This window comes from Leptonychotes weddellii, chromosome 4, assembly GCF_054177405.1.
Source record: "Leptonychotes weddellii isolate Sample4059 chromosome 4, ASM5417740v2, whole genome shotgun sequence".
In the NCBI taxonomy this organism is placed as follows: Eukaryota; Metazoa; Chordata; class Mammalia; order Carnivora; family Phocidae; genus Leptonychotes; species Leptonychotes weddellii.
In genome coordinates this window covers 72827814-72832888 of record NC_138372.1, presented here as the reverse complement: position 1 = coordinate 72832888, position 5075 = coordinate 72827814, and the positions used below count along the sequence as shown (strand labels likewise).

The 5075-nt window shown below is 41.1% G+C and overlaps 1 long non-coding RNA gene across 2 annotated transcripts in view; it reads right to left on the bottom strand.

The window, feature by feature from the left end:
• Nucleotides 1–3935: 3935 nt before the first annotated feature.
• The window catches only part of LOC115942749 (uncharacterized), a 6855-nt gene continuing 5715 nt past the window's right edge, over nucleotides 3936–5075 (bottom strand). For both annotated transcript variants that reach the window (XR_014144996.1, XR_014144997.1), the window contains exon 3: nucleotides 3936–4153. This is a non-coding gene — a long non-coding RNA (uncharacterized LOC115942749). The remainder of the gene's footprint in view (nucleotides 4154–5075) is intronic.

Genomic DNA, 5075 nt, shown 5'->3' with positions numbered 1-5075 from the left:
ACTAAGATCATGAAACCTTAAATCTTTGACCAGCTGCCTAGCATCATCATAGATTCTCAAGCAATCTGAGCAGAAGGGACACCTGGCAAATGAACACTGCTTATAACTAACTGGGACTTTGGCTCTAAACTTCCAAGGGGCCCCCATTCTAAGATTGGGGCTGAACCACTGGGCCTCTGGTCTAAAACCCTGAATAAAAACAAGAAAATGTCTTCTTATAGACCCAAAGTCAATATTATAATTTTCTATAGTGACAAGAGGTCAAAAAGGATTCACTCAAATGAAAAAATGTCCCAAGGGAAAAAAAGGTTGATCTCTCTACCTTGGGAAGCCACAGACAGTAAGGATAAAGCTGTGGGCTTTGGAGTCAAGTTTGATATGAGTTCAGATCCTGATTTTGCCACCTACTAGCTGGATGAGCTTGTTCAAACTAGTTAGTCTTTTAAGTCTCAGTTTCCTCATTAGGACAACGGAGATAGTAATATCTTCCCTGTAGAACTATTGTGAAGAGTAAATGAGATCATCTATGTAATGCATTTAGTACAGTCGACAATGCTCAGTCACTTGAGCATCTGCCTTCCATTCAGGTCATGATCCCTGGGTCCTGGGATCGAGCCCAGCATTGGGAATCCCTGCTCAGCAGGGAGTCTGCTTCTCCCTCTCCCTCTGCCCCTGCTTGTGTTTTCTCTCTCTCTAAAATAAATAAGTAAAATCCTAAAAAAAAAAAAATAGAAATTCATTCTCTCACAGTCCTGGAGGCTTGAAGTCCCAAATCAAGACATTGGCAGGACCATGCTCCCCCTGAAGGCTTTAGAGAAGAATCCTTTCTTGCCTCTTCCTAGCTCCTGATGGTTGCCAGCAGTCCTTGGTGCTCCTTGGTACATGCGAAGCACTAACTATAATCATTACTGAAGGCTACAACAACTGGCCCAAGTTGCTCATATCAGGCTTTTTAGTTCATGAAGTCCACACTGATTTCTATTGGAACTTTCTAGAGCAAGAAGGCCCTCCCACGTAGGAAGCACCCAAAGACCTTTTCTCACCAGCCACATGAGAGACAAATTCTCCAAAGGGCAAACCAAAGAGCATTCTCATATCAGCCAGACATTTTAACCTAGAAGTTACAAACTGGCGGATCCCATGCCAGATTCTGCCCTCATGAGTTTTCCTTGGCCTCAACATTTTTAAAAATTTGGAATTTGTTGCCCACATTAAAAATCCAAAGATGTTTTTTAAAACCCAAATTTCTGAGTTGAAAAAATCAGAAGACCAGGCAGTATTATGCCTAAATTTTCCTATGACTAGAGTGTCCATATACCATATTTTACAAGCTGGAACACTTTTGTGAGTGAGAGGAGTTTCTGTTAATAATTATGCCTGAACAACAGGCATTAAGTGAAACTGCTTGAAGCAAATAGGGATATGTGGTTGGTCAACCCTACCCATTACCTCAATGTTCTGGAGCTAAGTAGAAATGAATGCCTGCCTTCTGGCTCTCTCAGCCCCTACTTCCAGGGTTTTGAATTTTCAATCTCCATTTTAATACCTTTGTATATCATGCCTAGTAATTGGCCCTTCATCACCACAATCAAACATCTCTGACCTGGGCTTCTATCATCTTCCTTCTCTAAGAAGGAAAGAGTGTGGGGTGAGTCATCAATCAATGCATATTCTGGACTTCATTCACAAGCTATCAGGGATTCTTACAGAATTTCCAACAGCATAGTAACACCTATGTAATGTCATTAATACTTTGTCATCACCCAGTGTCTTATTAATTAGTCCTTCTCTGTGTCTATAGGGCATCTATCATTGGGTTATGTCATATATGTCACAATAATCTATAGCTATTGTACGATTCTTGACGTACCCTCCAAATCATGAAAGGATTGGTTTAAGAGGAACATAAAATAATTCTTTGAAAATTCTGAATTTTTTTTTAAAGATTTTATTTATTTATTTGAGAGAGTGAGAGAGAGAGCACAAGAGGGGGTAGGGTTAGAGGGAGAAGCAGACTCCCCGCCGAGCAGGGAGCCTGATGTAGGACTCGATCCCGGGACTCCGGGATCACGACCTGAGCTGAAGGCAGTCACTTAACCAACTGAGCCACCTAGGCGCCCATTTTTTTTTTTTTTAAGATTTTTTATTTCTTTGTGAGAGAGAGAATGAGAGACAGAGAGCATGAGAGGGAGGAGGGTCAGAGGGAGAAGCAGACTCCCTGCCGAGCAGGGAGCCCCATGTGGGACTCGATCCCGGGACTCCAGGATCATGACCTGAGCTGAAGGCAGTCGCTTAACCAACTGAGCCACCCAGGTGCCCCGAAAATTCTGAATTTTTAAGGAGTCCCCATCCAACGAATGGATTATGTTCCAAAAGTTTGCTTGTAAGTTTAGCATAACGAATAAAAAGACATATTGCTATAAAACGATGCAGTCGCCTCTCCACCCCATACACATATACACCCCAAGTAAAATGGACTATATATATTATAAAATAAATACACTATAGTATATAGTATATCTATAGTATAAAATAAATACACTTGTATATTAGTACACTGGGTACTAATCTATCCCTGGGTATTAGTAGTTTGAATTCTGTATGTAAGAGGAAGTATCTTCTAAGTATTCTCTTTTTATTATTATTTGTAAGTACTCACTCTTTAGAAATTCTTGAACCAAGGCCAGTGGTGAGAGAAGTAATTTACTGAGGGGGTTTCTCTTCTTCTGCTCATTTGCATGTGCAAAATGTTTATTCATATAGTATTTGTAAAATAAGCACAATACATATAATAAATGGCAAAGTTCTCTATTACCTAGAATATTTGATATACAGAAATATACATAATACAGAAATATAGAGAAAATGTCATTCCTTGATCAAAGTAGATTATTTGAAACTTACAGTGTGGGATAGTACTATTTAGAGCTGGTGGGGCGCCTGGGTGGCTCAGTTGGTTAAGCGACTGCCTTCGGCTCAGGTCATGATCCTGGAGTCCCTGGATCGAGTCCCGCATCGGGCTCCCTGCTCGGCAGGGAGTCTGCTTCTCCCTCTGACCCTCCCCCCTCTCATGTGCTCTCTCTCATTCTCTCTCTCTCAAATAAATAAATAAAAATCTTAAAAAAAAAAAAATAGAGCTGGTGGGTGAGTTGGAAAGAGTACTGCTTGAGGAGACAGGTGACCTTGCTCTGAGTTCAATCTCTGCTATTAACTGTGCAACTTTGGGTAAAATAGCTTACCCTCACTGAGATACAGTTTATCAGAAATCTGAATAAAAGTGATAACAGTAATTCATATTTCTCAGACTTGTTTTGAAGATAAATTGAGATAACATATGTGATAGAGCTTCACATACTGTGAAATGCTGTGACAGAATAATAGAAAAGTGAATGAACACTTATTAAGCCCTTATTATGAACCAAGAACTGTGATGGAATTGCTATTATTAACTAGCTACCAATAGTAATTGCAGGGGCAGCAGTGGTATCGTTCCAATTGCCACTCTAAATCTTCCTCTGTTAGATACAAATGAAGAGACCAGAGCATCCCTTCCACTCTGAGCAGAAACCAATCAGTCTCCTCCTACTGAAAATACTCACAGAGCAGCAGGCTTGTAAACATCCTGCCTTCTGATTTTAATGACAATATTACAATGGAGATGATGCCACATCCTGGCCTACACCCCAGAGTAGGAGTGATATTGACTCATTGCAACTTGTGAATATTATGAAAAAGAAATATCTTCTTAAAGAGTTAGAAAATGGCAACATTCAGCCAAACTTGGACTTCATATTTCTATGGGGCAGGAGAAGGAAATGGTCTTGGGTCAAACTAGAACCCATTAATGGTATTATTATTTGATTCCTAGAACTTAAATGGTGTTATCTTGTGTGTTGGTTTGCTACAGATGCCATAACAAAGTACCACAGACTGGGTGGCTTAACAAAAATTTATTTTTTCACAATTCCGGAAGCTAAAAGTCTAAGATCAAGGTCTTGGTGTGGTTGGTTTCTTCTGAGGCCTCTTTCAGCTTATAGATAGCTGTCTTCTCCCTGTGTCTTCACATGGTCTCCCTGGGTGTCTTCACATGGTCTGTGTGTCTATGCGCTAATCTTCTCTTCCTTCTTCTTCTTTTTTTTTTTGACTTATTTATCTATTTGAGAGAGAGAGAGAGAGTGAGCATGTGAGAGCGGGGTGAAGGGCAGAGGGAGAGAGAGAATCCTGAGGCAGACTCCCCTCTGAGTGTGGAGCCTGATGCGGGGCTTGATCCCAGGAACCTGAGATCATGGCCTGAGCCAAAATCAAGAGTCGACCGCTTACCCAACTTAGCCACCCAGGCACCCTCTAATCTTCTCTTCTTATTGGAACATCAGTCATATTGTATTAGAGCCCACACTAATTCCTCATTTTAACTTAGTACCTTTTTAAAGACCCTATCTCCAAATACAGTCACTTTCTGAGGTATGAGGGGTTAGAACTTCAACATATGAATTTTGAGGGAACACAATTCAGCCCATAACATCTTGTAAGATAAATCAGTGATCTACTTTGTTCTCAAGAAATTTTCCCTGTGCTATGTCCTTTATCTTTTTCCTTCTCCCCAGTCTTGTCCAACCCCCACTACCAAAACCACCTAGCCCCTTCAGTTTCATAGCACTTCAAACACTAATTCATGAATATAACATTGCTCTTGACATTGGCAGCTCCATTTCACTGACTTGGTGTTCCAGAAAAGCTCGTGTAGATTAAAATACCAGTTCTCCATGAAACATCTTCAAGGAGTCCTTCTAAAAGCCATTGTTCCTTGACCCACATTCTATGCTTCTACTCATTTTAGTATCTAAGTTAGCTCCAAGGTCTATATCAAGACCTCTTGTCGGGCGCCTGGGTGGCTCAGTTGGTTAAGCGACTGCCTTCGGCTCAGGTCATGATCCTGGAGTCCCGGGATCGAGTCCCGCATCGGGCTCCCTGCTCGGCAGGGAGCCTGCTTCTCCCTCTGACCCTCCCCCCTCTCATGTGCTCTCTGTCTCTCTCATTCTCTCTGTCTCAAATAAATAAATAAAATCTTTAAAAAA